Here is a 22939-nt window from a genome sequence, read left to right on the forward strand (position 1 = left end):
TATCTAGTTATAATAAATAGAAACTGTTCTGAGAACGTCCTGAGCAAAGGAAAAAGTGGAAGACTGGTGAAGTGTTTTGAGAAACATATCGCCTTTCTCAGGCAAGGCAAGATTTAATTTTGGAGAAGGCCACTGTATTGCCAATGGGTTTGGAAGGAGCAATGCATCATTTCTAAAACTTTCCAAGGCTGACCTGAGAACAGCTGCCTGCAGGTATCTCAGGCCCTGAAACTTCATTTCTGACGATTATATTCAGACAGGGCCTCATCAGCAAGCACTGACATCTTGTTATAATGGACTGCATTTCCTCTGCCTGAACAAATTTCAGTGCTCCATTCATTTGATCGTTTTATTCATGAAAAATCCAATCTGCACCAACCCTGCCCTGTTTCATTATCTTTGAAATAACAACCTGCAAGCAAAGATAACACAGATGGCTAGCACTAATACAGCATGTTGTAAGAAATGCACCAAATGTCTGCTATGACTAGGAGATTGTTTATTTTATTGTTTAAGGCCAAAATGAGGAGAGGAGAAGAAATCTTGGTATATATTTAGCTAAGACAAGAGCAATGCAATTCATATTGCATGGCACAGAGCTCGTAGCTTGGGAGACAAAAGGAAAGTGGAACAAAGAGCAAGGAATAGGATCATGGATGGGAAAAGGAGCCTGTTTAAAACACAGACACAGACATTCTGCATTAAATGGTTCCACTGAGTATGATGGTTTGCATTCCTTATGATGTTAAGGGAACAGCTTAAGAAATCTGCTCTTAACAGAACAGCAAGTCATTGACTCCGGGGGACTCCAGGCAAACAACTTAACATTTCTAGCGATCAGTCCTCGTCTACCTTGTAAGGACACAGAGGAAATCATTTCTAAGGTCCTTTGTTACCCAGGAGTCTCTAAGTTTTCAGAGCACTCAAGGGCATTAAATACTTACTTGGGCTGTTAAGTGTGATCAGTAATAAACTCATTTATCAAAAGAAAAAAACTAAGTTCCTATTGGTTTTAAACTAATGACGCCACAATTTTTAGACTTTTTTCCATATTGCGTTTTGGATAGGTATCAGATCTGCCCGAGCTTTGCAGCAGGTGGGAAAATTATGGGATCTTTGTATCAGTCAGCAAACAGAGCCAGTCCGAATTTTATGGAAACTGCAGGTTTACTGTGGAAATGGAGGAGGAGACGGGGAAGCGAAGGTCTGAAAAGGGGAAGTTGGAGGGTCAGAGCAACAAGCTGCCGATCAGTCTGCCTGGTACTCTGGTGCCAGCGGATGCGTTAGAGTGAACAAGGACAGCAAAGGGGTCTGTGGGGAGTGCTGCCTCAGAGGGAGCTGTTGCCTCTACAGGAGCGAAGTTTCCCCTTTGTGGCTCTGTAGCCAGGCCCCTGGAGCTGGGCCTGGTGCTCCTGTTGGCAGCAGAGCCTGTGGTCAGGCCCTAGCTGGATGTGGAGTGGACGAGGAAGTGGACGAGCTTGGATTTGCCGGGGACCTCTGCGTCTGTCCTGTGTCTGTCTTTACCGCGTCTGACCGCAGCGACCTTCAGGGAGTACCGGCTCCACCTCACTCCTGGCTCCCAGATCACAAGTAAGTTCCTCTTTCAGCCAGCTCTGGTCTGGAACCATACCGTTGACAGAGCACATAGGGACAGAAAAAAGAGACTTGAGACCAAATGTGTTTGACTTAAGTCTTTCTGTTGCCAAATTTCAAGTACATACAACATTGTATGCTGTCTTTGAGCCTTTTTAAGCAGAGGACCAAGCTAAGATAGATTTCTGAAAACACTATCTAAAACAACAGGAAGAAATAAAGACAACCTGTAATTGGCTTCTCACATTACAGTGTGCAAAGTGCTTTAATTTTATTATTTTGTATGATTTCACAATTATCTTCAGAAATGAGTAAGACAAGAATAGCTAATCCTGATGACAGCTGACAAAACCATGGCTAAACTCTAAACGATTGCCCAAGATCCCACGGTAAAAGAGAGGGATGAAGTTGGTTGATCTTAGAATACTCTGAGTGGAGGGTCCGTGGAACCCCTGGACTCCAGGAAGTGCACCTACTTCAAATGTCTACCTGCGGCTTTGACCAAATGAAGATTTGCTTAATGACGATACACTTCTTTGGATTATCAGTAACAGTATTATTGGTAGTAATTACCTCATTTCATATGTAATCCATTTCAGACTTTACAATCGACATACACATCTTTTATCTCATTTTGTCTTCGGAAGATATTCATCCAATTGGTTTTTATTATCTCCATTTTACAAATAAAAAAGTAAGTCAGAAAGACCAGGGAACTGCCTCACTCTCATGCTGATTTGAAGCAAAGCTCAAACCCACTCACTTCAAGTTCAAGTTTTCTAGTCTTTCTACTGCCACTTCTTCTGCCGCTCATAGAGGAGGCACTAAAAATATTTTACTTGCATAGATTTATGAACGAGAATATAAACTCCAGCTGTTTAAATAAACATTTTCCTATTACTAAGTTAGGAACAGACCAGAGAAGTCTATAGTTGATAAGTCAGCGCTAGGAAGGGATCGTCAGAAGGGGCTGTGAATCCAGAAGCCGTGGAGAGAGGTGAACGTTGGGGAAGGAAGAGTGTGTAGATGCCCTGAGGCTGGAAGTCCTTCCCCAAGTTCAGAGCAAGGGATGCTGACAAGTAATTTGCGAAAGTATCAAATTTCCTCTAGGAAACTGAGGCTGTGGGCAGATACATGACAATGGAACAGAGAACATAGCTTGTGGCCACGTGTATCATCTTTTTAGAATGTTGATGATGGAAAGTTGGTCCTGAGTGAGACAGGAAGCCCTTGAAAACAGAGACTTTGAAAAATATATCATATATTCATTTCATAATAGGTATTTGAAATGGCCTGAGAGAAGAAAGCTCGTCTTCTCTGATGGGTTTTGGCACTTTACTGTGTGAACATATCTATCCAATTACTATTTCAGGTCTGTCTCTGAGATCTGGGTTGTATGACAGAAGTACACTTGCACGAGGAGGGAGTGTGGTCTGATAGAATGCGGTAGTTTAATATACCCTTAGAGCTCTTCTCTATTTCTTTTTAACTTTTTCTGTCATCAGGTTTCTGAATCACTGGGGACCTTATACTTCTCATTCCTGAAACTCTGGGATACACAGGGTTAGAAATCCTGGTCCCCAATGAAAAAATACTCTTGCCAGGAGACAGAGCAGATCTCATTGAGCTATCTGCTGTGGTTGCTGCCTGAGAACTTCGGACTCCTTGTGAACAGGAGCCAGCAGATGAGAAAAGAGAAAAGTCACCGTTTTGGCCAGGGCAATGGTCCTGATCAGTGGAAGGAGAAAAGGCCGCGTTTACACTTTGGGGCAGAGAAGAATACATGTGGAACTCAAGTGGTCTACTTGGTTCCTCTTGGTATTCTGTTGAACAATTGTGACTGTGGACTATCATGTGAAATTATCCTAGCTTGAGATGTGTATGATTACCAGAGACCTGGACCACTTAGGAATGAAGGTTTCGGTAATCCCAGGTAAGCTACCAAGACCTGCAGAGGAGATAACCCAACGTGAGAGGAATTTAGAGTGGATGGGAGAGGAGCGAGACGATCAGCACTTGCAGTTTCGGGACCAATTGCAATAACGGAGGATGTAGCTCATCCCATTGACCTCTCTATTTAAAGTTTCCCTTATGAAGAGAGAGTCAAAGGAAAAATTGAGCAAGTGCTTCGAAACTGTATGAAAAAGTTGATCTGTGCGGAGCGAGAGGTGGACAAAGGCAGCAACGGAGTTCTGCTGCTCAGATATCACGTTAAGAGAGAAGCTCCTGCGAGGAGTGTAGTAGCTGATAGCCTCCAGCGGCCTTGTTACTGGACTATGCTGCATTGTTCCCACCCAGGGCATGACCCCTCCCTCCAACGAATGAGCGGAGCAGGAGGATGAGACTCCAGCCATTTATGCTCAAAGCAGCACTCCTCTAATTGGCAATTTCTTCTCTGGGCCCCTCGTTGGGCTGGCTGAGACTTTCTCAGAGCTACAGTGCAGCAAAAGGTTCTTCCTACTGCCTTCCGCTTCCTTCCCTCTCTCCCTTCACGGGTGTCAGACCTGTACCAGTCTAAAGGTGGTCCCTGCCTACTCTTGTTACCTCTCCCCTTTATTTTTCACCAGCCTTTCTCTGCTAAACATCCTGTGCTTCTCATTCTGACACAGCATTTGCTGCCTGAAGCAACTGACCTGACACTGCTAATTTCATTTTCTCCCCACCTTATAGGCCTTCTTGTTGAAATGACATCTGTTTGCTTAAGATGCTGGAGTAGCAGAACAACAAGGCAAGGTGGTTGAAAGCTAACTATGATACAGTTCTATTGATGAGTTTGACCTCTGCAGCAGTTTTGCTTTACTGCCTGCTCAATAGTAGCTTTCTGATTCCTAGTAAATTAGAACCAGAGGTGTCCAGACAGAATTTGTTTCTCCCTCCACCTCTGGCAAGATACACATTTGATTCAATCTCAGTCTGTCTTGGTCATCTACTGATTCTCTCTTCTCTATTTGACATTCACTCCTTCATATGACATCACACATTTCTTATCTTCCAGCTTTTTTCTTGCCCTTTCTTTCAATAGCCATAGCCTCTCCTTCTGCTGACCAGTTCTCACGCATAGGCCTTTGCAAAACTCTGTCATGCTTCTCTTTCTTCCAGGCAAGTTCTGGTGACCAGAGACCATCCCAAGACTCCTTTGACCTTCACCCATGGCAATCCTTGAGCTAGGGTTTCAGCATGAGCTTAGACTTGTTTTAGCTAAGTCATGACATTTATCCATAACATTATGGCAATTATAGATCGCATGCAATATTTGGTATTTGCAGTCCCTCACAGTTTTGAGATGAATTGTGAATCATCTCTGCAAAGAGACGTTCTTAGTCTCCTGAACAGAATATAACTGTGTGACATCATTTCAAATATTCCTCTCATATTAAACAAGAAAACTGACCAAGTCTGAATAATGATTTTAAAAGACCTGAAAAGCCCTATTTTTTTTCTTAAACTTGTCTCATTTCATGTATTATTTTGATGTACTATCCCAGTGTCTCAATAATTGTTAGGTAGACATTTGGCCAAAGAATTCTCATTTGAGACTCTGGGTCTTCTTAATCTGAGAGGTTTAATCATCTTGGAAAATAAAGCCTACACTGCTGCCCCCAGATGTCCTATCAAAGACATTTCAATGTGTCTTAGTCTAAGTGTAGGAACTTAAATCATCTCTTATTTTGCTGGGAAAGCCCAGGTTCAAACATAAGGATAACATAAGACTGAAAGAAAACAACACTGATTTTATCAAACGCAGTGCCTGTCACCACGTCTCAGACTCTGTCATTTGCTCCATAGCTGACACAGCCCAGATGGTCATGAAAACTGCTCAAATTGGTTGATTGGAATAAATCCTAGAATGGTGGACAAATAACTTACGTAAATGTGGTCCAGCTCCTAACTTTCTGCGGTGTTTATAATGAGTAGAGGCAGCCAATTTAGCACCTTGTTTTTCTGAAGTTGATTGAAAAGTTAAAGATTCCATCTCCCATTTGTCTGGTTTAGATTACTCATGTCAAACAACTAATTCACTGCTAATTTCCCTCCCATTTTAACTTTTTTTTCCATTTAATCGAATCTCACCTTCATGTAGACATGGTGACACTTAGGTGTCCCTTCAGACTGAATCTATAAAAGCCTGTCTGGTACCTTCACAAACTCCTTCTATCTGGGGACCACTCCAGTCACTTTGTTCCATGTTAAAAACCCAAGTATTAGATAACTTTCGAAATATGGAACCAATTTTTCATTTCAGTGAAAAGATTCAAACTAATCGTAGATATTGGCCTCTCCAGTGTTGTAGATTATAAGCCCTTGTCACCCTGAGGCACAACCTAACTCATGGGGCCTGGAATATTTTCATAAGAAAGCCGGTGTTTAATAAATGTGTTTGATAATACCAAAAACGTATTCAAGGGCAACATCGAGTCTGGTTGTGATGGATGTTAAAGTGGACATGGCTGGGAGATACGGCACAGACATTGACTGAAATGTTTATTTATTTGGGGTAAAAGGTTAAGTTATATTGGACTCTAAGCCTTTTGAGAATAATAATTTTTTTCCTGACATTTTAGCCCAATAAAATGTTCAGTAAATGTTTACTAAATGAATACATGATAGATCAGCAAAAGAAAGGAAACAATTCAGGGCTAAATGCTGTAGACCAGATGATCCTTGCCATAAATCCCTGATAAGAAGGAATAAAAAATTGCTAGAAGGCATGAGATCTTATGTCATAAATTGAATAGTGATTTTTGAGATGACTTTGGTTGAAGTCACGGCCTAAATTGTGTTCTCCAAGACACAGCCTTTGTATAACAAAGTGGCTGCTTCTTCCCTTTGACTGAACCTGCATTTCTGTCCTATGATTCCTAAGGCTATTCGTCAGGTGTCTTTTCTTGACTTCTTTCTAGAAAAAAACTTTTTTCTTTCTTGGTGAGTTCTAAGCATCACTTTACACCCCTTTAGAATCTATCTGCTCTCAAACCTGCGTTTGCAATCACAGGTGGTGCTGGTCAGCAGCTTGTAAATACCCAGAATCAACTCTCACAGCCCACCCTTCATCTGATTCCTCTGCCACTCTTGCACTCGGCCCCATCAGAAGATGGCATCTGGGCAGGTAAAGGGTGCTCCAGATGCAGGGGAGCAGGAAACAACGAGCAGGGGTGTTTTCACTGTTGGTTACTCGTATTTCCAGCCTTCTCTAAGGGCCAGCTCTGAATTCTTCAACCTGCAGGACCTATCTCAGTCGCTGAGTCAGTTCAGTCCAAAGTGGGCCGTATGTTCTCATCTTATCACAGCTACGAATAAGTGGGACCTCAATTAGTCTTGCTGCGTTAAGCTTTATGTAAAGCCTGATTGCTCGAATCCCTCAGGTCAGCTTGAGAAAATGTGTGCAGTTGGCACACCTTGCCCTAACCACTGCATCTGCCGCATTTGGACAGTCTGAATGAAATGTGTCTTTCTTCTATTTCTGATTACACTCCAGTTCATAAAATCTTGACTTTTTGCCTGAAAAATACATTTGACTGGCATTTTGATGACCCCTCCAGCCGTGGTCAGCTTCTCTTCCTAGGACTGGTAGCTGTGTGGACCAGTGTTATCGTTGTTATTATTTTGAAGGATGGGCCATGGGGTACCTGCAGAGCCTCCTAGACTGATGATAAAAGTGCACATTTCAGAACCTTGCTGTAGACGGGTGAAATCATAATCTTTACACGTAGGACCCTGGACTTCGCAAGTGAACAAACTTTCATAATTTGCAAAAGTATGAGAAACAAAAAAATATGCATTTTTTCCTTTTTCTTCTTTTTATGTCTATACGAATGATGGACATTAACTAAACTTATTGTGGTAATCATTTCACTAAATATAAGTCAAATTAGTATGCCGTACGCCTTAAACTTATACAGCACTGTATTGTATGTCAATTATACCTTAAGAAAACTAGCGGGAAAAGTTGGAGAAACACTACACTAAAGTTAGAGAACTATAACTCTGGCTTATACATCTGGCACTGAGGCTTGTACCCTAATCAAGATGGAATTATTTTAATAACAGCTTTATTGAGATGTAATTCACTTACCATAAAGTTCACCCTTTTAAAGAGTACAATTCAGTGTTCTAATTATATTCAAGATGCAATCTTGAGGGTTTTTAAAAATAATCCATTATCCTGGAGACGTCTAGTATAGTACCTTCATATGTAGTATAGACCCCTTTAAATCCAATGAATGAGTTTACCATATCTCTGAACCTTTAGACCGCTGATTACCCACCTTAGAGTCCAAGTCTTCTGAAGGGAGTATTTCCTTGGACTCATGACTGCAGGTTTCTTTCTTCCAAACCAGCTCTCTTCTGAAGAACTAGCAGACCTTGCAGTCAACTCCACTGAGAATATTCCATCCGAGATTGTTGGGAGACAGCTTTGTCTAGAACAACAGATAAATGTTGGAAAGAATGCAGCATTAGCTTGGCTGGAAAGGATGGGGCCATATTAATAAAATGAAGAACTGAAGTTTACATTGGGTTTGGTACAAAGTAGAGACCCACAGGGGGGTCAGTGAAATAATATGAAGGAATATGTTGTGGGTGTTTGTGCACAATTGGACTGGTCAGGATATACCAGATGGATCAGAGAGAAGTGAGCCTAATACCAAGAGAACCCGAAAGAAGAATATTGAACTGAACCGGGAGCTAGATGATAAGGGCCTGGTTTGAGGACTGTCAGTCAGGATGGAGGGGAAATATGGCTAAGACGTGTTGAATAAATGGAGTTGGGAAGGTTAAACCTTATAACACCACGGCGTGGGGGCTGAGAAGCCGGTGGTGCTCTGAGAGTGGCCGCAAAGTTGGTAGAAGAACTGATGAAGGTGAGTGAAAGCTCTAAGCCCTGTCCTTACAGCTGAGCCCAAGCTGCCATTGTCATTTCTCAACTACAAAGCATGATTGATGCCAGGACGGAGAACTAAAAGAGGGTGATTACCAGATGTCAGGGTGAGGTACATAATGCCATGTTGTTTGAGCAAATAATATCATTTCTTGAAAGTGACAAGATGAATGATGCTAGTGTGTGTCTATCAAAGGAGTCATAATAAGCATTTAGCCAGTATTTTATACACGGTGTACTTTCACCAAAGAGACTTGATTTCACCTTCTTCACCACGTTTCACCCTCAATACCTTTCTTTGTCAATCCTCTTTCTAGCAGGGAATTATGGGAATGAAAATATTTAGAATTTCCTTGAAAATGATTTTTCTATTAGTCAAGACACTTTGTTAAAAACATCCAAAAACAATCTTGTGGAAATGAATATTGCTCACGATATTTGATTCTCCCATATTTCTTGGGACAAAAGGCATCTGACTAGTTTTAGCCAGTGAAGCATGAGCAGACATGATACGTGTAATATTTAGGCCAAAATATTTGAGAAGAATGTGTCCCCTCATGCCGTCTGTCCTCCTTAGGTGGTAATTGCACAGGCCACATGTTGCATCAGCCTGCATCCCTGCATCACTGCGTGGAGGAGAACTTCCCTTGAGAGTTGACTGATCCAAATCGGATTCAGTGTGAGTGAGAAATAAATCTTTGTTTTATTAAGCCACTGCGTTTGCTCGTTACCACAGTCTTGCTTCTGTATCCTGCCTGACACTCTAAGCCAGTGTGGCTTGTGCAAAGAAACCACATAGCCTAAAAATCCATGGATACTTGACTTTAGGAACAGCTGGACCTAGGTGAGTCCTCGTCTTTGTTTTGTGTTTCTCTATGTTGCCTCCATTCCTAGACAGGCTGTCTCCCCGAAGTATTTCAGGCTCCTTACTCATAGAGCAGTCCAGTAAAAAAAGGGTTTTTTAAATTCGAATATTTTCCTCACTCTGAACAAAACAAGCAAACAAACTTGGAACTGAATATCGTTGTATTGGCTTGGATCATGTGTTTTTCTTTTTATCCATGAATACGAATGATGGCCATAGATGTAATGTGTTGTGATTGGCCTGGCCGGGGCCTAGAGGTATGGTCAGTCCCACTCAAATCATACAGACTAACAATGAGTGAGGAGTGGTTCCCCAAATGAAATAGAATTGTTATTACTAAAAAGGGGGAGATTGATGCTGGGTGGCAAAGAAAAGGTCCACATTAATTTAATAATTTTCATTGTAGACATTACTCCTTATAACTGTAGGCAACATTGTACGATAATGCCCTATGGAGTGTCTCCTTAGTTAATATTTCCTGATGGGATGATATCTTTTAGTTTTTAATATGCAAACTTCATGGAGCTTACAAAACTCTCAAGTGCAACATTTTGCAGCCTATGTTTGCACCAGAAAGTTTATATTTTTGTTCACAGAGTTCAATATAACATTTGAAACAAAATGGCATTTAGGGAAAGCCTTGAGTTATAGTCCAAAAACAATTAGTAGAATGTCAAAATCATGATAAATGTTTTGAAAAGTATGAAGCATGATGGATGTTGGTGAAGGGGACATGTAGGTTAGCTGTGTCTGGTGCGGGGAAAGGCTTTACAGTGTCACACTCAAGGTGACCCATCCTTCGCCACTGGGCGTTTGTCCTGAATGTCTTTCATACTGTTGCAAACTGCCAAGAATTGTACAATGTGACCCCCTAAACACAAGGAAGTATCCTTAAAAATTGTAAGGAAGTAAGCAAAGCAAATCAGAAAGTGATTGCAGTGGAATTGAAAATGTTACTACATAAAATGTGGTCTTTTTTTCTTTGAGGAAGATTAGCCCTGAGCTAATATCTGCCACCAATCCTCCTCTTTTTCTGAGGAAGGCTAGCCCTGAGCTAACGTCCGTGCCCACCTTCCTCTACTTTATATGTGGGACGCCTGCCACAACATGGTTTGCTAAACAATGCCATATCCACACCCTGGATCCGAATGGGGGAACCCCAGGCCGCTGAAGCAGAACGTGTGAACTTAACCGCTGCGCCACTGGGCCAGCCTCATAAAAGGTGACTTTTTTAATGACTATATTGATTATTTGATAATCACGGACCTATATTCTAAGTATTTCATAACTTAATATGGTAGTTTGTTAATTCTCTAGAGGCATTTTTGCATGTGTGTTTTACTCTTTTTAGAAATATGTTGAGAGTTTGAGGTTAAGGCATAACATTTCTTTCTATAGTGTAAAATAATAGGAAGACTTTCCAGGTATTGTTTTGCTTGATTTTTTTTCCATAGCACATAGGATCTTCAGGAGTGGATTACAGTCCATAAACAGGAGATCTCCGTGTTTCTAAGCTGTAGTCTTGGCATGCCACTTGGCTCTGTGTTAGCCTCTCCCCTCTAGAGTCATCTCCTCTGCTATTCTTCATTTTCCAGGGTGATGGAGTGTCTAGAACTCCTACTTGATGAGGATGCAATATAAGAGGGGGGCCACAAGTTAGAAATGGCATGAAATACTAGCATCTTCAAGGCCTGCTCTTAGGCTGTACAACAACATCACTAAACAATCCAAGACTCTCACGGATTCTGAGAACATTTCTTAGACAGTGGACTTGATGAATTTCCACTCCTGTATTTTACTTTATACGCATTTATGGATTATACATTTCATAAGAGGGCATAGCACAGGGAACATCCAAATAACTCATTAGTTTAATGATCAGTCCAATTTGTGAACGAAATGTAAGGTGTTGGTAACACATTGTAAAGCATAGAGCATCTCAAATGATTATTTTTCCCATTTTCAGGTGAACATCAGCCATGCCTTCTGGTTTGTTCATTTCTTCATTTATTCAACAAATATCCATTGACTTTCTACTGTTTACGGAGTTTACCCTGACCAAAATATTCCCACTTTGAAGGATGAATCTCAGCTCTTTGATAGATATTCACTTCAGTGATCTATTTAAAGCCAAAGTCTGAAGGGATGGAAACGAACTCATTCACATCTTTGGGAACAGAGTTCTGGAAATGGGGAATTCTCTCAGTTCAACAACCCTGGAAGACAAGGGAATGAAGACAAAGACTATTGAAGTACTTGAAGTGGGTTTCCATAATAAATAGCCTTCACTGAATACTTACTGTGGGCCATACACTGTGATAAATGCTTTACATGCAATATGTCTTTTAATCTTTCTAATAATGCGGTGTGATAGTTACTAATACCACACATATTCTATAAATAAGGAGAGGTTTAGGGAGATGAAGCAATTCGTCCATGGTTACTTGACTAGGACGTAGGGACTAGAATGTATAACCTTGTCTGCCTTGAGAGATCGTGAGAATTTACACAGATACATAGGCACGAAAATCATATCACGTGCAAAGTCGTGGAGAATGCACAAGTGAAGTCATATTAAAAACCTACTGATGACCAGTCTGCCTGGAATGAAAAGTTCACATAGGGAAGATATCACAAATCCACATGCGTTTAAAGATAATGTATGCTTTGGTTATCTATCGCTGTGTAACAAGCCACCCCAGAACTTGGTGGCTTAGACTGACAATGACTATTGTGGTTTACAATTCTGTAGGTAGACTGGGGTCAGCAGGGTGGCTCCTCTGCACCATATGGTGTCAGCTTCAGCTGTGGAAGTCCACAGAGGCTTGCACTGGTTGGAATGTGAGATTGCTTATTCAGACAGTCTACAGAGAGTGCTGGCTGGCAGCTAGCAGCTCGGCTGGGGTTTCAACTGTATTGCATTGGCTCTCCTCCACATAGCCTCTCCGGATGGCCTGGGTTTCCTACAGAATGACATCTGAACCTAATGGAAAATGTGTGAAAATAGAAGCTGCATCTATCGTAAGTTTATACATTATCATTTCCCATTGCGTTCTATCAGTCAGAGCAAATCACCGAGCTAACCCAGGTTCAAGTGGAGAGGAAATAGACTCACCTCTGGTTGTGAGGAGTGTCAAAGAATTTGTGGCCATTTTTAATGAGTAAAGCAGAACAGGTTTGAGATAAAGAAAAAGAGTGGTAGGGAACATGCGGATCAGAAGGCTTCCTTCCCCTCCTATGCACTTCCCATCTCAGATGTCTAAGAAACACCGCTGAGGCCATACAGACGATATTGACGGGTTTGCTTTTCACTATTGGCCACCTGTTTGTAAGCCTTGATGTAAGGAAATATTGGGAGATATAGACTCTATAGTTATCTAGACATTTTCAAGAGCTCGAATAGCAGAAAAAAGTGATTTAAATGCACCTTGATAGAAATATAAATATGAAGAAAATGAAATGGATTTTTTTGATGAAATACAAAGGATTTTTATTTCTGCTTTCATGAAACAGACCAGTAGTCTAAAAAGTAGGGTATTCAAAATGATGTATGAGGGAGAGAACAAAAAATATTAGTCCTTACGTTAATATTTATTATTTCACTCTTCCTTAAAGTACTATTTTGGTTTGTGTATTATAATATGCATAATATGTTCAACTCATATAGTACCTATACATAATTTATAACTAAACCGATGTATATTTATTGGGAAATGTGTGCTCAAAAATTTTTGCTGATAGCCATGTGTGATATGATTGTTAGGGTTTATAGATTATTGATCTAGGAAATGAAAATAAACCATATAACATCAAGTAATTAAACATGTCTATTTGTGGTGGAAAATTTCCTGGTACTAGTGAACTACAGAACTGTGTATGAGAAAGATAAAAGGATAAACTTTTTCTCCCTCGGGAAAAAGAAAGACATTGTATTCATCCCTGTTTTTAAGAAAAAATTAACAATTTTGAGGATAAATGGTCCAATTTTATTGTTAGGAAAAAAATAGTTTAACTTAAATTTTATTCTCCATTACCTTAAATTATATTCTCCTTACCTCAAAGGCCAATGTGGCTATATTGGCATGTGGTGATTATTAGAACATTCATCATTATGTTTGAGCCTGTAGCTAAATGTCCAAAGAAAAATGCTTGATTACTAAAATAGACTAATTAAGTAAGCACTTGATTGTCTAGGACATTATTCTGAATCACAATTTTATTAGCAGTTTTTTTTTCCTCTGCACCAAACTCCTTAAATGCATGCATTCTTCCTCATTTAGAACCCTTGTCTCTACAAGCCATCTTTAAATTTCTCCCCATTCTCCTCAGTTTTGCATGGTGGAGCTCTTCATAAAATTGCTACGTGTTCTCTTGATGCTTCCTATTTCTTTGGGAGCACAATATTTCTTTTTATCTCATCTCTGTTCCCTGTATGAGCTCAGGAGAGTCACCTGGTATCTTTGTCCTTAGACTTTTCATCTGGAGAAAGCCAATACTGGAAACGAAAATTTCCAAGATCCTTCTTAGATCTATCAGTAAAGGATTTGTCTCTCCAGGTCTCCCTTTTGATAAGTACCCTTAAGAAATCAGGTTGATCCTGATGCTTATCTTACTTATACAAATCATTTTGAAAGGTCACCATGAGGTCAAGAGAGACATCCTAGAAATCCTGGGCAGTCACCGGCAGTCTACAGAGGGGGTTTCCCTGTGCCACGGTGGCCTGTGTGGAGTGTGGGGTGTGGGTGAGGGGAAATGGTATAGTGATAAAAGTAGTAGAAGCACTAACTTGTGGACGGACATAATGCATGGCTTGGAATTGGAGCAGAAGTCAGTGGCTTGAAAACTCTATATCATGTGTCCAGTTGATTGGGTTTATATTGAATAATCAATAGCACAAGTTTGAGAAATAGAGGCAGGAGTGAGGGTAAGGCAGTTAACTCCTTATAGGTCAGGATCTATATCAATAAATTCTGGGTGTCTGTGTCAGTGTGGGTCCTCCAAGAAGCAGGCGCCAAGATGGGACTAAACTGCAAGACATTTATTGGAGGAGTAAGAGGGGTGGGGTAGGATACCCAGGGAAGGAAGGGGAGCCTTCCCACCTCTCTGCACATCTGACACGTGAGAAGGAGAGGTCAGGAAGGAGCACAGGGCAGGAAGAGTCTCAGTCTGGAGGCAGTTTTAAGAAAGTTTTGGCCAGGTTGATGGGGAGTCCTTGAGCCAAAGGCGCTTATTAAAATAATCCTGTGTCTTGCAGGATGGGTATGCATTAGTATCCCCCGCCTGCTCAGCCATTGACTGGAGGCAGCCCACAGGAAGCGGGGCCTTGGCATGAATGTGGGGAGACATCCAGAAGGGCAGCTGCTTGGGCCATCAATGAATTATGTCCCCCACAGCAGGAGATCTGAGCAGCATGTTTTCAAGGCCACCACAGTATCCAATGGACCCCAATGTACCTCCTTTAGGGCTGAAACTGGGTTGAATAATATAGAACATAGCCTTTTGTGATAAAGACTCTGGATAGAAGATTCTTTTGAGCTCTTGAGGAAGATGGGATAATGATAAACACTATATTTTGAGTTTGTTCTATGAACCAGCCCTATGCTAGGCAGCTGACATGCCCGCTCTCATTCACTCATTTACACTGTATAAGAATGCAATGAGGTAGCCATGTTTATTTTAATATTTATTTTACAGATGAGAGAATTGACTTATTGAGATTATGGTTCTTATTCAAGTTTGTACATGTTGTAAATGGCATAATTCTTAACCACTATCACAAACAAAATATTTTAAATACCATTAGATCCCAGTTCCATAGGAATTATGAATATCACTTAGAATTTGTCATAAGAGAATTTGACCAATTGAGGGGTTTGAGGCTATTGCAACTTCATGGCGTTAACTACAGTCCATGAACATCATTGTTTTTACGGCAGTTCCCCAATATTTGCCCTGCTGGCTTTCGTTTTTATATTTCACTTCAGAATCATCATATTCTAGTCCTTCCTAGGATATAACATTTTATACATAAACATAAAACATAACATTTTATGTTTTCCTCACTGTATTTAGGAAGTGCACACTTGAGGCTTTTGATAGATGCCTGTGGTTTACAAGAAGGAAGGGAAACAGAATTCAGACAACCGTACTGACAACATTTTAATGGAACAGCACATTGTTTCCTAAAACCTCCTCGAAATAGCTCAAAGTTTTAATGACTACTAGATTTTAAGCACTTGGAGGGCTGAGACTGTGTCATTCAGAATAATACCCAAGAAAGACCTTTATCCAAAGTATGAGCTCAATCAGTATTTCCTTAATAAAAATATGAGAAAATTAAGAACTCTTTTCCCTAAGTTCTTTAATAAAAAGAGCTAACATTTCTTGAGCATTTGTGCTGTACCACGTACTTTTCCAAGCATTTAACATACATGATTTAGCTCATTTAATCCTTACCAAACAATATGAGTTTAGTAACTGTCCTAGTTTTAGACATGTTTAAAGTGAGATACAGAAAAATGAGTGAATTTGCCCAAGGTCATATATGCAGCAAGACCAGAGGCAGGGTCTGAGGCCAGCTGGTCTAGCTCCGGAGGCTGCCCACTGCCTGAGGGAGTCTCTCTGCTTAGTAATGACTAATTGTTTAGTAAAGAAGCAGTGGTCTGTAATAAACAGTGGTGACAATTATTCAGTAGTTCTAGTGCAATAACTAACAGAGGCCAAGGAGTACGTCAGAATTGTTTTTACACTCCTGTTGGGATGGATTTCAGTTTGAAAGAACATTTATTCATTTATTTCCCCGTCCCTTGTTCACGGGAAATATGAAAGTGAACAGAGAGGTAATGGAGCAAATATCCTCACTCTGCCCAGCTTTGCCCAGGCTGAAAGGCAGCTGGTCACAGAGGATCCTCTACTGGCTCCAATTTGCAGCAAGAGTAAACTCTGCAGCTCCTTCCTTCAGGGCTCCCACCACTGCCAAAGGAGTCTGGCAAGAGGCTGGGGGATGCAGAACGTTCATTTGTGAATGAAACCTGTTTAGTGTCAAATTTCTTAGACAATATTGCTGGCCACTATGAGAAACGAAGCACAGGGCGCTCACTGTATTGAGCTGGTTATGACCTGAGTCTGCAAGGGAAGTTTTATGGGAACACTACCAAGCTCACTCACTGATGTATATCTGTGGCTGCTTTTGCACTCTACCAGTGGAGTTGACTGTTTTAGACAGAGACATCACGGCTCATAAAGCTTAAAATATTTATTATGTGGCCTTCTGCAGAAAGAGTTCGTTGGGCCCTGGTCTTGAGCATTACGGAAGCTCCTTCCCCGGCTCTGGAGCTAGACCATGAGCGTGGAGCTAGACTCATACCCCTCATACCCTCATACCCTCATACCCTCATACCCTCAACTGGTCAAATTCTCTTATGACAAATTCTAAGTGATATTCATAATTCCTGTGGAACTGGGATCTAATGGTACTTAAAATATTTTGTTTGTGATAGTGGTTAAGAATTATGCCATTTAGAACATGTGCAACCTTGAGTAAGAACCATAATCTCAATAAGTCAGTTCTCTCATCTGTAAAATAAATATTAAAATAAACATGGCTACCTCATTGCATTCTTACACAGTGTAAATGAGTGAATGAGAGCGGGCATGTCAGCTGCCTAGCATAGGGCTGGTTCATAGTACACAGAGCTAGACCGTCAGTGTGGAGACTCCGGCTCTGAAACCCACTGGCTGTGGGACATTGAACGTGGTACTCACGCTTTCAGCATCATGGTCTGCCCCTGTTACAAAGTGAGATGATAATATTTACCTCTTAAGTTTTCTCCAAATTGAGTGGATTAGTACATGGCAATCCCTTATTGTAATTGGTGATACATAGTGAAGACTCAGTAAATGAAAGCTATAATGATTTTTATCATCGTTATTTTTACTTTACCATTATTAAGCCTTACATTCTTTCTTTGCTCAGTCAAACCCATGATCTTTATACTTAGGGGAAGAAAATGGAGGCAGCTCCCTTTTGAATTAGACTTTGAATCAGAACCAAATATTAGTATTTACTCAACAAGATGCAAACCACCAATCCATGGCTGCCTGGGCTCTCACTGGCCTCTACTCACATCAAGAAACCGAAATATGAATTTCACAACCAACATAAATTGTTTTTCAGTATATTTGTAAGCTCCTTATAATTTGTCACTTCCTTGAAATGAATGAATTGGTTGATCACTTATCATAAGTGTGGTCATGGTGGTTTCTGTGATTTCCTCTTATCCCGAGAGGAGTGATATATGGATATATATTTATTAATGGGGAAGGAGATACAAGGGACAAGAAAAGCTGTGAGGGATGTGTGGTCTGATGTACCAGCAAGTGAAATGAAATTCAGCCCCTGTGGTCCTTTAGAGGGTCAAAGAGCAAGCTGCAGACACAGTGGTTCTTCTGAGCTGTCTGTGGCTTTCAGCGATGCTGCTAATGGAATAATGATAGTTCTTGACATAAAGCAGAAGGTGTTCTATTTTTAGGCAAGAGGAGCAATGCACCAGAGATGATCCAGACACATTCTTACCTTAGAGGATAGTGAAAAATGCCCACAGTCTTTCCTAACACCCTGTTGCCGTATGTGAAATGATGCTCTCCTGGAGAGGAGCCATAGAGAAAGAGTCCTAATAATACTACCATTTATCAAGCATGCACTACGTACGTGGATCTGTGCAAAGCACATTATCCCAGTGAATCCTGACAACAGTCCAATGAAGAAACACTAACACTGTTCCCATTTTATAGATGAAACTACTCCTTAGGGGAGTTAAGTGACTTTTTAGGGGTGAAGAGCAGATCTGGTTTCAAGTCCATTTCTGGCTGCCTCCAAATTCCAAGCACAGTTGGAAAGGGAAAATGAGATACAATTAGCTTAAACTCTCAACTCTCAAATCAAATTAGAGAAATTATTCCCTAGCCTTTCATTACTTGTAAGGCATACTGCTCTCTAGTCCATAGGCTGGAAATGAATAAAGCAGTCAGATCAGCCTGTGATGATATTCCATGTCAGTGGAAGAATTCAGTCGACAAGGGGCCAGAATCTGAAGTCGGACCTATGAATGGTGGAAGGAGTTAAGACGTGCTATTCCAAGGAAATAGGAGTAGACATGGGGTCAGGCCAGCAGTTACCTTCAGGCGGGAGTAGACACTCTTTGGGATCTGGGAAGCTAGCTACAAGGGAGTCAGGCAGCAGTTCAAAGAAAGTCAACACTGGGCTGGGTATGTCTGGGTCAGGGGTCGTGTCTGAGGATTTTGGGAAAAGATTGGCAAGTCCCTCTACAAGGGAACTGGAGGCACGGAAAGTTTTTCAGACAAAAGATTGACTAAAATCTCAGTTATCAGAACAGAGGCTCAACTACTCAGATTATGACACGTAATAAGAAATAGACCAGCAAAAATTTTGAAACAAAATCCGTGAACAATCGTGTGTTAACCACCTCCATTAGCCAGGAACTGGGACTGGCATATCAGGCCCTATTTCTGAAGTTTCCCTTGACTAGTCAGGCTGGGCAGGTTATGGAATCTGGGGAGGGAGCAGTGAACTTAGTGAGTGAGGGCAAGTGCATGAAGCTTCAGATATGTTTTTACCTGGTAGTTTTAGGTGGTATGTGGGTTTGGCTCCATTTAAAGTGGACATGGACGTATAACCGGAGCGATGACTAACAGGACATGGCAGTATTTACATCTTAGAACCACAGATGTCATTTATTCATCATTTACTCTTCCCTTCACTCATTTCTTTCAGAAAAATTGTTGAGTTCCTATATATATCAGGCACCAGGCCCAGGGCTGGGGATACAAGGTCAAATGAGATTTTGTTCCTTTCCTTGGGGGGCTTAGAGTCCCAGGCAGAGGCTCGTAGATGTTGGTGCATGTAAGAATGACCTAGGGCACAAGTTAAAAGTGCAGGTGTGGGTACCCACTCTGAGACACAGTCAAGGAGGTCAGGGTAAATGGACTGGGAGTGTGCATTTCATCAAGCACCACAGGAGATGCTGATCAGTCTAATCTGAGGCCAATGTCTGGAGCACCCTGATTTAGATACACGTGAGAGTCTCTGGTGAGACTTTTTCTGTGTGAACCGTCAGATTTCAGCACAAAAGAGGAAACATCTAGCATCTTGAACTGCATTGAGATAAAATAGATTATTTAAGGAACGGCAAACTATTCATTCCTGAATGAGTTCAACCAAGTGTAGGTACTCTCTTGCCTGAATTGTACATAGAAAGTTGAACCCACGTCTTTAAAACATTTCCAGCATTGATGTCTGTGCTTCTGTGACACTAAGGTTTAATCTACCTCAAATTTTATACTTTAGTAAAAAAAAAAAATAGCTTTCCTATTCGCTCAGTCCAGACCTCTGTTTTGATTGATAGTTTAGTGTTAATTTTGTACTTTTTTTCTTTTTCTGTTCCTCCCTCCCTCCCCCTCTCCCTCATGCCTTCCTCCCTTTCTTCCTCTGCTCGTGAGCTACTTACCACTTCCTTACTATTATGGATTCAGGTGTTTCTCTGAGAAATTTGTAGCCAAGATTTTTAAATACAGTTGAATAACGTTGCTTGAATGTAAACTAATTTACAAAGCTATAAGAGACAACATAAATGAAAGCATTATTATTTAGCTTTATTCAAATACTCAGGATAGCCTTTAATTATCTGAATATCCCTGGAAAGAGGGTAAAATCCATATCCTTGTTTCTCCATCACAGATGAGTTCAAGATAGATGAAGCCTAAGTACTTTCTCAACATATCATGTGGCGTTTCAATTATCTACAGATATACAACAAACCACCAAACTAAGCCCCCAAACTTAGTGGCTTAGAAAAAACCCCCCAAATTTATTATTACTCATGATTTTGTGGTTTGACTGGGAGGTTTTTCTGCAGATTTCATGCAGCCACAACCACCTGATGGATCAGATGGAAGGGCTGGAACAGCTCTGATAACCAACCTCTTTCCACCCCCATGGCTTTTCCTCCTGCTCTTTTCCACATCATGGCCGTCTCAGAGTAAGAGAGGAAAGAAGCTACAATGCCTATAGAGGCTTTGGCTTGGAATGGCTTCCTCTACCTTCTTTTGGCCAAACTAGTCACGAGGCCAGCCCAGATGCAAGAGGTGAAAAAGTAGATTGCACGTATTAATGAGAGAAACAGCAAATTTGTATTGCAAAGAAGCTCTTTTCATTTTGAACTCTCTCTTTTAGTCCAAGCTGGTAAATCACCCATAAAAAATTTCTGGGTTTTTTATAAACCTGATTGAGGTTAACTCTATGCCCCAGAAGTCGTATACATACTTCCTTGTGCAACAGACATTTCTCTACATTGAGCTGCACACATGGCTGCTATGGAACCACATCTTTAAGATTCTAAGAGTTGCCTGGCAGCCACTACCTTAAATCTTTCTGAGGTCTTAACAAAGGGTCTTAGAGTCACATCCTTGCTGATCTCTACCCAGAGGTCATTTCTTACTTTGAGAATATTTTGTCACCTGGAGAGAACAGAAATGTGAAATAGTTTTATTTTCCAACCCAGGAAGTCTTGGCTCCTTTATATTTCTTTCAAATTCTGATTTAATAGAGGAGAATTCTTTTGTTAGTTCATCACTGTAGTATCGTAGTTGATAATAGTCAGCTTAAAAATAAAAGCCAATTGACATATTTAACATTCTGCCCTGAAACTTTAGCCAGATCCACAAATTCATTAGCTGCATTTTGTGGCTTCCAAGCTATCACAGCAGGCAGATTTTCCAAATTTCCCGCAATATGATACAGGTTCCCCTTGTGCAAGCCTCAGAGAGCAGTTTCTTCAAGTATTCTGGGTATATTCCAGCCTCCACGAGAAGTCTCCTTGCCTCTAGTCCTGGCTCTGCCCCTTGCTTGATCTGAGAGTCAGCACCGCGTGATTTAGGTTTCAGTTACGGGAGCACTCTGCTTCTGATACCAATTTCTCTCTTAGTTATTAATGCTGCATAAGAAGCACCTAACACTTAGTAGCTTTAAGCAACAACAATTTATTATTGCTCGTGAAAATGTGTGATAATTGGGAAGTTCTGCTGGTTTTTCTTGACATCAATCATGCAACTTCAATATGCAGGTAGATCATCTGGAATTGCCGGAATATCTGAGCCTTACACTCTCCATCTTATCTTTCAACCCAGGCCTCCTCACAGCATGACAGTCTCAAGATTCCAGGAGAACAAGTATCAAGGTGTCTTTCAGCCTCAGCTTGAAACTCACCTCATGTCACTTCTGCTACATGTATTGGTCAGAGCAAGTTACAAGATCAATAGAGATTCAAGGAGTAAAAAAACTGATTCCCAGCCTCTACGGGAGGAGTGGCAACATTACAATGTGGAAAAAGAAAGTGTATAGAATGGGGGGAATTGTGGCCATACTTGCCATCCACCACACACAGCTAATTAGTAGCTTCAAACAGAGCCCAGATATGTTGATTTCCAATACAAAAAGTAACCTAATAAGTGCCTACTAATGTGTCTAGTATGTAAGAAATATTATTAAATGTTATTTCTTACCACTTTCTGCTTCCTCTATATACTTCACAAAATATTCATTTCGCAGGGAAAATGTTGATTTGCTCTATATGTTACACAATTTAAAACCAGGAAGTAAACACGCTTTAAGCATGACAGAGCTTTCACTGTACAAGTGGCAGGAATGAGATCCATTCAGCAATGGGATTGAAGCAATTACAGTTGTAGGGTACTTTTCTTCTTTCTGAGATGACATTTGAAACTTTCTGAAATATTGTAAAATCAACAATAACAATGATGGTTTGTGTGAAGAAATGAATACTCTAGGAACTATAAACCAGCTTTGAGTTGTAAAGCACATCTCTCAATTTAGTTAATTAATGAGATGTTGACAGAGGGAAGCCCTTTAATAATAGCATGTGTGGATAACTGAGCAACAGGCATGTCCTAGGAGAGCTGAGGCATCTAGGATTTTAGGGGGATATTGACTGGACCTTCCTCTGAGAGACTATATCTCAAAATCATTTTGATGAAGACAATGAATGGATGAGTTTAATTAAACAGAAAATTAAAATTATGCTTAAGTATAGAGAAGTTTGTTAATCTTACCTTTTGAATTATACCTCCAGGTTACTTAGTGATTCTCTCTGGCCTTGCTTGGAGAAAAATGGCTTTCTTCCCTCCTTGAATTTGGCCCCCAACTCTGTCTCTGCCATGTGATGGGCGACGACTAAACTTGGCAGGCGGTGGAATAGGAAAGACAGGCAGGAACCAGATTGGAAAATAGACACCCAATGTGGGGTGCTGCAGCCACACGCTCGGGAAGAGTCCAGAGGGCAGGATACGTGCTCTCCAGAGCGGTTTGGCTGCTGGTAGACATCAGGAGGGCACATTCAAGGTCAGTGGAAGAACAGGGTATCCGCGGTAAGGTTTCTCAACAGGGAACAGTGTGTGGCAGTACAGGCAAGAAGGTAGTAGGCAGGAGCCAGGCCCAAGAGGATGTAGCATGCCCCTGCATGTTGGAAGAGCTGGAGATAATCGTGTAGAAGAACAGCCTAGGGCAATAG

At 40.9% G+C, this 22939-nt stretch overlaps 1 long non-coding RNA gene across 1 annotated transcript; it reads right to left on the minus strand.

The window, feature by feature from the left end:
• Nucleotides 1–1483: 1483 nt before the first annotated feature.
• On the minus strand, nucleotides 1484–22606 carry LOC124251981 (uncharacterized). Its single transcript, XR_006891889.1, has 3 exons — nucleotides 22482–22606; nucleotides 7860–8012; nucleotides 1484–1618 (listed from the first exon to the last, which is right to left on the minus strand). It is a non-coding gene; the product is annotated as an uncharacterized LOC124251981 (long non-coding RNA).
• Between the last annotated feature and the right edge of the window lie 333 nt (nucleotides 22607–22939).

This window comes from Equus quagga, chromosome 14 (assembly GCF_021613505.1).
Source record: "Equus quagga isolate Etosha38 chromosome 14, UCLA_HA_Equagga_1.0, whole genome shotgun sequence".
Classification (NCBI taxonomy): domain Eukaryota; kingdom Metazoa; phylum Chordata; class Mammalia; order Perissodactyla; family Equidae; genus Equus; species Equus quagga.